This window comes from Nyctereutes procyonoides, unplaced genomic scaffold, assembly GCF_905146905.1.
Source record: "Nyctereutes procyonoides isolate TBG_1078 unplaced genomic scaffold, NYPRO_anot_genome, whole genome shotgun sequence".
Lineage (NCBI taxonomy): Eukaryota > Metazoa > Chordata > Mammalia > Carnivora > Canidae > Nyctereutes > Nyctereutes procyonoides.
Window position 1 is genome coordinate 6,615,547 of NW_026575044.1, and position 10,276 is coordinate 6,625,822.

Consider the following 10,276-nt stretch of genomic DNA (forward strand, 5'->3'; position numbering starts at 1 on the left):
AGTGTTCCTTTTTTATAATCCCCCTTTTTTTTGCAGATGTTTGAGGTTCTCAGCAAAATTTAGAGGAAAACACAGAGACTTCCTTTGTATCCCCTGCCCCCCCCCACATGCATAGCTTCCCTCATTATCAACAGCACATATCCAAGTGGTATGCTTGTTATAATTGATGAACCTCCGTTGATACATCAAAATCATCCAAAGCTCATAGTGTACGTTAGGGTTCACTGTTGGTGTTGTACGCTCTGTGAGTTTGAACAGATGTATAATGACATGTATACATCATTACAGTGTCATACAGAGTATTTTCACTTCCTTAAATATCCCCTTCCCCCTCTCCTCCTGCTCTGCCTATTTATCTCTCCTCACTCCTTGCCAGCCTCCACACCCCTAGCCACCACTGATTTTTATCCTGTCTCCATAGTTTCGCCTTTTCCAGAATGTTATATAACTAGAATATACAGTATGTTGACTTTTCAGGTTGTATTCTTTTACTTAGTAATATACACTTAGGTTTCCTTCCTGTCTTCTGGCTTGATACCTCATTTCTTTTTAGCACCACATAATATTTCATTGTCTGAATGGACCATAGTTTGTTTATTTCTTCACCTACCGAAGGGCATCTTTGCTGCTTCCAAGTTTAGGCAATTATGAATAATGTTGTTATAAACATCCATGTGCAGAATTTGTGTGGACCTAAGTTTTCAACTGCTTGGGTAAATACCAAGGAGCACTAAACAGCATTACTTTTTATAAATACATATGTTAATTATAAGATTATTTCCATAGAAAATTTGAATAAAGCAAATCCCTTAGAACCAAATTAAAGTAGTCTTAGATTTAAAAATGTTTCATGAAAGGATGTACAAACATGAATGTAGTATATTATTCCTTGAGAAGGGTCTTTTCCACCCTAGTATTTTCTTTAGCCATGTAGTTATTATTGATTCATTATAAAATGAAAATGAGAATTTTTTAATGATATCTTAAGTTATGAACAAAATAGATGTATCTATATACAGACTTAATTTAAGCTCATTTTTTGAGTATCTCCTGTGTCCTGGTCACTGTGGTGGTCCATCATGAAAGAAATTATATATATCATTTGTTTCTCAGAAAACCCCCACAAAGTAAGCATAACCATCCCATATTACAGATGAGGAAACAAAGACTCAGGAAAATTTACTTGCCCAAGAAACATGGTTTAATAGGAGGTGACATCATTAATAGGAGGCAACGGCGAAGCTAAAACTCAAGGTGGCTCCACTGACTCTCAGTACTTTTTTACAGCACAAAACTGCCTGGCCTTGCGTGGTTGGGCTCCATGAATCTCCACTGGGCTGTGAGCCCCACATGAGCTGGAGAGCTGGTGAGTAGTGCGAGAGGTGGCGGATCCCCCAGGATGAGACCCTAGCAGAGTGAGTTTCTGCTGTGACCTAGAGGCTGCCATTTTGTTCCTACGAGGAGAACCAAATCCAATGGCCCTGGGATATTTCTGAGAGTTAGAAACCTTGTTTCCAGTGCCAGTTCAGTTGACAACCAACCAACAGTGGGAACTTAATCAGACTGCTTTGCCTAACTGGATCTGTCAAGTTGCAATGGTTAAATTATGAAGTTGGGTTTTACAGTGAGTATCAGACAGATCCATCACATCAATACATCTGATTGGCTCTGTCACCAAGAATTAGCCAATGTCTTTCCCAAGGGAAAAATAAATAAATAAAGAGAATAGGGGTACTTGGGTTGCTCAGTCAATTAGGCATCTGCCTTCAGCTCAGGTCATGATCTCAGGGCCTTGGGATCAAGCCCCTCATTGCAATCCCTGCTCAACAGGAAGCCTCCTTCTTTCTCTCCTGCTGATCCCCATGCTTATGCTCTCTCAAACTCTCTGTCAAATAAGTAAACAAAATCTTTAAAAAAATAAAAAGAATAGTTAAAATGATTAAATGAACACTTAGAATAATTAAAAGCTTCCGTTAGGAAAGAAAAAATCCGAATTATCTTGACTCACAATGTGGATGGATTAAATCAATCAGACAATTGCTTGAATTGTCATTTCATTTGGCCTTTATGCCCTCAGGCTTCAGACTGTGAATTAATACTTCCAAATCTAAATTCTACTATTATTACCTGGAACGATCTTTAATGTATCGTGGCATTCTATATAAAGTACATATAACTCAACTATAGGGCAGCCCAGGTGGCTCAGCGGTTTAGCGCCGCCTTCAGCCCAGGGCGTGATCCTGGAGACCCGGGACAGAGTCCCATGTCGGGCTCCCTGCATGGAGCCTGCTTCTCCCTCTGCCTGTGTCTCTGCCTCTCTCTCTCTCTCTCTCTCTGAAATAAATAAATAAATAAATAAATAAATAAATAAATAAATAAATAAATAAATCTTTAAAAAAAAAAACCTGAAATATAAAAAAGGGAGTATCTGATGATAATGTAAGCCACACCATAATTCCTACTCATCCCTAGATTCATAAAACTGAAATCTAACCTTAAATTAAGGGATGTGAGAATAATATGTATTTACTGCATTTGTTTACCCATGAAGGATGGACTTTGTGTGGTTTCCTCTATTTTTATGCTACACTGGTAGTGGTCATGGGTTTTTCTTTTTGTTCTTTTTTAGGAACCAGTGATATTATGAGACCAACGATATGGAATTAGTAAATATCATAAAACGATTTGGATACCTTTGTGATATTTTCCATTTGTTCACTTGTGCTAAGAAGGAATTTGCTGATTCTTTAAATCTTGTATTCCTGATGATCAGAGTAATTTTTGTAGTAAATCACTTAAACAAATATAAGCCAATGTGTACCATCTCAATGCTTGTCCAAGTTCCGGTTGTTAACTGATGTGCATTGCACAGTATCTTTTGAAGGTAGGAGGTAACATATTCATTTCCTAACAATAAAATTCAGAAAGCTCAGAGCTAATTTTTATGCTCAGTTGCTGGAGCTTTCATTGGTGTTAGATTTTCTAGGGCAATGATGTCCTTCTCCCTTTTTATTATGTGGTTCTAGTTCCTTGCCCTTGTCCTAATGATGTTATTTTTCTGGTCTTTGTTTTCTACTAATGGCTTTTTTCAACGTAGGCAGAATATAAATAATAGATGCAGAATTAGTTAATCTGTCATAAACCAAGGAACTGTCAACATGTCAACCTGATGGATTGGTTTCAAGTTATAAAAATTATTAAATTGATCTACAAAGATGGATGGGGGCACATTAAATATCTTACATTTCTCTCTTTCACCATTTCTATTCTAAGTATGCTCAAGACACTGTTCTTTCCAAAAGCACTTATTTTAGCAGTTGATGTGTGCTTGGCCGTGGAGACCCAAGATAAATAAAGGAAAACAAAATTTAAAATTATTTAAACTTGATCTGGCTGGAGAAGCAGCTCTCCAACTGTTGTGCCAGTTACAGGTGTGTGGGGCAAAGGGTGAGCTGGGGGAACCAGAAAAAAATGGCCCAGATAGGGATAAGATTCTCAAAAGAAAATATGGCTACACACTTAGATGAAATTAGCAGGGAGACAGTTCAACTTTGCTAAATCAGACTCAGAATTTCAACTTCACAAACATGTATGGAGTTTTCAGCATACACTTACAGTTTGATCAGCGTGTGGGGCTCAAGATTCTGAGAAATCATAAGCCCTCTTATAACTGAATCTGTGATCTTAAAAGGTAGACACTCGGGATCCCTGGGTGGCGCAGCGGTTTAGCGCCTGCCTTTGGCCCAGGGCGCGATCCTGGAGACCCGGGATCGAATCCCACGTCGGGCTCCCGGTGCATGGAGCCTGCTTCTCCCTCTGCCTGTGTCTCTGCCTCTCTCTATATCTCTCTCTCTGTGTGACTATCATAAATAAATAAAAATTAAAAAAAAATAAAAGGTAGACACTCTAATGAAACCACAAATACCATAAGATTCTGATAGATCAAGAAAATGAATGCTGAATAAGTAGTTCCCAAATGAGGCAGCATTTCATAAAAAGGAAAAGAGGGGGGGGGAATGTTGAAAAAATACACATTACTAGAGTTTGGGGACTAGAGCCTGATTTGGGAAAGCAGGTCCAAGTGGTTGGAAGCCATGTAACTCCAAATATGCAGGAAGCTGTTCTTAGAGTTGTTCTTAGAGTTGGATAAGGGTTATAATTTGGTGTTATCCCAGCCTCAAAATGATAATGTAAATGCAGAAACCTTCAGTCTCTTTATTATGAGTGGGCATGAGGAATATGTTATATTTAACATCATAGTAATACGTGCATATGACTTTTCCCCTTTCAATCCTATTAGCAAATTGTCCTATTACTTATTTGACTACTTTAGATGCATAAACTATAACTCTAATATAATAAACTATCAGTGTGTTTAGTATTATTCCAAGGATTGTGTACCTAGAATTCTATTGACATGAATAAATTATTATAGCTTATTAGCCAAAATCTACAGTTACTCCCTGAATATGTGCACTTCCTAACGTTCTGACAGAGGATCTCAAAGCCAATGTATACACCATGAGGAAAAGGCAATGAAAACTTTTAGATTCTCCATGAAGGAAGCTCCCTGACTTACACTTATCAGAGATAGCAGCATGTACCTATCTGCAAGTGATGGATGAGGGATGCTGTAAGTTCCAGCAGAGGAACCATAGTGATAGGTCGGCAGGTGAAACCATGGAAATAAGAACAAATTTTAACCAGAAAACCTGGCCCAGAGGTCCCTTAGTGCCCTGGAGAGACAGGAAGACTCACACATCTCCAGACCAGGACCTCAGAAGCAAAAGGGAGGGGAGGCTAGAAACAAGTTAACAAAATCTGGTATCAGCATTTGGTAACAATCTGCATAGCAAATGCAGGAGAAAAACTGACTTTGCTGTTAAGTGCCTCTAGTAAATTGAATGTAAACTGTCGTGAAATAGTTTAGAAAAAGAAACAATTGCAACAAGCCAATTGAAATTGCAAAGAATCATTGCTTCCATTTACAATTTTATTACGGGAAATAAAATGCTATATGATTTATACATAAACTCCTTAGGATTCACCCTGTCTCAACTTTTCACACGTGAGAAGATGCAGAGCCTGGCCCGAGGCATCACTTTCCAGACTTCCCCAGGAGATTTTTGCATGAGGGGAAACCACAGGAGATTTTTGCATGAGGGGAAACCACAGAAGCTACTCAGAGGAGAGCAAGTTTGAATGCTTACTCCAGGCTACGTGCTGCGTTAGGAGCTTTGTGAGCATCTCATTTAATCCCCACAATGATCTACTATCATCTCCATTTTATAGTCCATGCGGCTCCCAGAGTTTAAGTGACTGCTCATGGCCACATAAAATAAATGTCAGAACTGGAAATCCAGTTTTTAACTTTAAGAAGATTCCATCTATAAATCATGTAACTCCAAATATGCAGTTGAAAGGTCCTGCCCTCCCCCTGAAAACCTGCAGTGTCAGTTTATCTCCTCTACTGCTTGCTAATTGCTGCTCATGACCCCTCTGGGTTGGGCACAGGATGAGGAGTGTTGCAGGTTCCCCAGGAATCAGCTCTGAGACAGAGTTTAATGGACAAAGAATGCTTGGGGAATCACCACCGATGGAAAGGAGGGGGCAAAAGGAGCAGATGGATCGGAACGAAGGCTCCAGATGGCCCTTGGAGAGCTCTGAAGCTGGATGTCCCTTCAGCCCCATGCTGATGGCCTGAGTTGAAGCAAGGGGCTGGGAATTCACTTGTACTCCATGTTGCTCAGTCACTGGATGGGTTGTTCTTGTGGAAAATGTTGTGACCGTGGGGAAGGCAGTTGTCTTCAGCTGAGACTATCCCCCAAAAAAGCTGGTAGGTGAGAGCCACCTTCAGGCAGCACTCTTGAAAGCTGGGGGGATACACATTTCTTTTTTGAAGAGGTGTCTCCATAGTGCAGTACAGCACCAACCATAGGGAACAAGAAAAAAGGGAAGAAAGGTTTTCCTGACCTGGTGGTCATCTGGCCCTGATGCTCTTTGACCACACCAGATACTAAATTCAGACTGTTTACCTCTTATGGGGGTGCTTTTGGGGTCTCTCTGAAGGTCTTCCCATCACTGAGGATCTCTCTACTGCTGTTCTCCTCATGTTGATCATACGTACTCAGGCTCACTGCTTATAACTCAGCACCCTTCCATTCTGGTGCCCTCAGGTCCATCCCTCTGCTGGGCCACTTTACCTTCCAAGCAGGTTTCTTTCAAAGATGATGGATCTTTCAAAGGTGAAAACCCTCACTTCTAGCCTCTTATATCAGACATCCTTGCTCTCAACTCCAGATTTGTTTCTTCAGTGTAGCCCAGAATTAGTATTCTTCAAGAGAAAAGCATGGCCTTCCATATCTAGGCTTTTACAGAAAGGAATGGGGTACTAGGGCCAGTGTTCCCCAAACTCCAGGAGTTATCCCTCAAGTTCTCAAGTTGGTTCTTTGGGAGACCTCTCATTTGGCTTGAGAAGGCTGGAGAAAATGTCCCTTTCTCTGAGGAATCTTCACCAATTGGCTTCCTTAACGACTCAATGAATTATCTGCCTTTCTGGTCTAGTTTAAAAGTAGGTAAAAGGCTAACACTGGAAGGATTGGTTTTGAAGTAGGCTGTTGCAAGGTTGGTCTGGTGCCTTAGGAGCCGCTGGCATCTGTGGCATTATGTTCACTCTCTCTGGTAACAGTCTGAGACATTAAGGCAGCCATCAGCATGCCGTCTCATTAGATTGCCTCTCATTTATCTGCCCACACTGGCCTGAGAGCCCTCTTTAGTTCTAAGGCAAGTGGAGTGTTTAAAGGTCGCCCAAAGAAGGAAGGAAGGCAGGATGATGAGTAAGTAGGGAACATATATCCCCAACAGGCAGATTTTCTACCAAGTGCTATCCCTGCCAAGACTGATGTTATACGCTTTGACCAACATGATCTTGCCAAAATAGTGACTGGTAATGCATGATCCAAATGCTCAATGCTGAATATATTCCATCTGTACCACGTCATCACTTACTGGATTTAGAATGGACCCCAGCTGTCAAAGACTGTCCCAAATTGCTCATTTGCTTAATGCCTCGGTCTCACAGAAGTTCCTGCAAACATCACATGTCAGCCAACCACTGGCCTTGAATAATGAGTTTGGAATTAATTCCTATCTAATTTTTATTTGATGTATCTCAAATGGTTTCACTTTTTATGACCCATTAACTCAATAGAAGAAAAAAAAGTCAGTGTCTGTTTTTCTACAGTTTATGTCCAAATGTTCTGATAGTGATATTCTCAGCTGAACAAAGCCAGTAGTTTGGATGTTGTGTGGCATACGTGTGTGCTCCCACATATTTCCTTCCCCATTTTCTTCCACTGCCTCCTTTTGGAATGAACCTGGTTGTGTTTTCCATTTTTGCTTGAATCCACTAAGGAATGGTTTCATTCACTGGCTAGGAATTGCTTGATTCTAGACAACTTGTGGGAGGCCACAGTAAAATGACAGCCCCACGAGCATCCTCACTCTGGGGCAGACTGAGAGCCCATCTCTTTTGTGATAGGAAGATCAGGGAGGTGTTCTAGGATGGGGACTGAGGAATCCATATGTTGAATTCTTCTATCTTCCTCTTTTCCAGGTAGAATTCCTTTATTCTCACACATCACACTTTGAAAACAAGACCCTGAACAATCTCCCTGATGAAAGATATTTACATTTTCTTCTCACCTGATGATTTACCCCCAGCCTAGATCTAGGCCATGCCTTCGCTTATGCATTTTGAGAGCAGTTGAGATCTGTTCTGAACTCCCCCTGGTCGTGACAACCAATTTTCACAAGGTTACACAGTCCGTACAGGGGCAGCTAATCAACACCATAACCCTGTTCTGATACATAAATCTTAAAATACACTAGCAGGAATGTGAATCCACTAACAGATAAGGGTGACAATGGCTGTGAATACCGAGTGCTTGTTACTCTTACCAGGAGCACCTGCATTTTGTGGTTTCCACTCTAGTCTAATAATTCCTCCAGGGACTTGGCAGAAAGTCAAGCCAATTCTCACTCTGTGAATCAGTGTGTTAAGAACACCTACTGCATTGCTTCCAGTCTTCTGTCTTAAGCAGCTGTCAAGTCAAGGAAGATACTGGACAACATCGTCTACATGTTAGAAGAGAAAAGGCCTTAAATGAAGTACAAGACATAATGTATTATATTTGTCATTAGAAAGGTGGATAGGTGCACCTACGTGGGGCAGTCAGTTGGGCACCTGACTCTTGGTTTTGGCTCAGGTCATGATCTCATGGTTGTGAGACCGATCCCCACATTGGACTCTGTGCTCAGCACAGAGTTTGCTTAAGTTTCTTTTTCCTTCCGCCCTTCCCTCCCCCCTCCTCTATCTCTCTAAAATAAATAAATAGATCTTAAAAAAAAAAAGTAGTGTGGACAATAATAGCATACATTGGAATAGTACTTTCAAGGTGGCTTTTACATACATTCAACAGTACACAGTTGGGTAGCTCCATAAAATGTGCTGGAAAACCCCTTCCCAATAATAATAAATGAATTGTGGGACACAGTATGGAGGGGCAACTGGCTCCACCATGCACAACTGGACAGAATGTCTGACTGCCACTGACTCCATCCATTGAGAATTACAAAGAATCCAAGACCAAGCAGGAGAAACCCAGTCTCTACCTTCTAGTAGCTTGTCTCTCATCGAGCAGCATTGACTGAAGCTTCCTTTTGTTACATCAGCCTTGCTCACAAATGCACAGATGTTTTTATGGATCCATTCTTTTCCTTGGCTATCAGGAAATAACAAATGGCAAAGTAAGGAGAAAGGATGCACAGCCAAGCCTGATTAACATATTGGTAGGGTCAAGAAACAATTAAGTGACTTGTACTTGCCAAATAAGTTGTCAAAAAATAAAACCAAAAAGCAACTATAGTGACAAGTATTGATCATATTCAAGTAATGACCATTACCTAAAAGTCATTGAAAAGCAGATCCCATTTTCTGCCTGTTCTTCTAGCACAAAGTAGAAGAAATCTCTTGTGTGACAGCCAACTGATGGATCCAGGTGGTAACACTGGAGCACTTTATCACTCAGGCATTCCTTCATTCATTTCTTTAGGAAGTAAATTTTTACTGCACAACTTCTCGGTGCAAGATCCCAAGGATCTCATGGTGTTTTAGGGCATAGGAAAACATTGACAAAAAAGATCTGGAAATTTTCTCCTTAGCCTCTACATTAAAATGGCCCACTTCCTATCGCATTTCTTTAAAGTATGAACTGGCCAGGAAGAGAAAGTATAATGAATATTGCCTCTTGTGTTCTGGGAGGAAAGGGTTTTTAGCATTCCTTTGGGCTGCAATAAATCATCAACATACCCAGGGTACCTGGGTGGCTCAGTCGTTTGGGCATCTGACTCTTAGTTTCAGCTCAGGTCATGATCTCAGGGTCATGAGATTGAATCCTGCACTGGGATCTGTGCTCCACCAGGAGTCTGCTTGAGATTTTCCCTCTCTCTCTCTCCCTCTGCACCTCCCCCTGCTCGTGCACTCTCTCTCTCTCAAATAAATACAATCTAAAAACAAAAGAAAAGGAAAAAGGAACATATCCAGTGGCCATTCTAATCCTATTTATGGAAGTGACAGATGCAGATTTATGGCAGATGCAAGAATTCTCTTGCCTCAGAATGTGCTGGAGCATCAAGGAACATAACAATTATTATTAACTTACAAAGATGCTGAGAACCTCGTTGCCCTGGCCCCCGACCACAGACCTTCCTCTCTGCCTTCTTTCACAAGAAGGGGTGCAGTGGGCAGGGAATTCACTCCTTCAATGTGCCACACTGCACCTCAAGAGGAGAAAGGAGAAAACCCTCACAAGATCTAGCACACTGCAGCAGAGCGCGAAAGGCAAGTCCACAGCTGGTAGGACTGGTAGAGAGTGCAATACTTCCATTTCCTCAAGTTGCATAAATCATGACTCATTGTGAAGATTAAGTTACTGTGGCACATCCTGTTGCCTAGGGGAGGTGAAGCCTGTAGGAGGAGGGGAAGAGGGAAAGTGGTGAGAAGAACAGACGGAATTCCATGACTGGTATCCTATGATGTTTCACATTATGTTATGTTGACCAGAGGGAGTGATATATTTTGTTTCTACTTCCTAGAAATAGCTCTGGAGATTAGGATGGCTGCCCACTGGTTAAAAGGAAAAGGCAACAAGATCCTGTACCTGGTACAGGTTTCTCTCTCTCTCTCTCTCGATTTTGTTTATTTATACATGAGAGA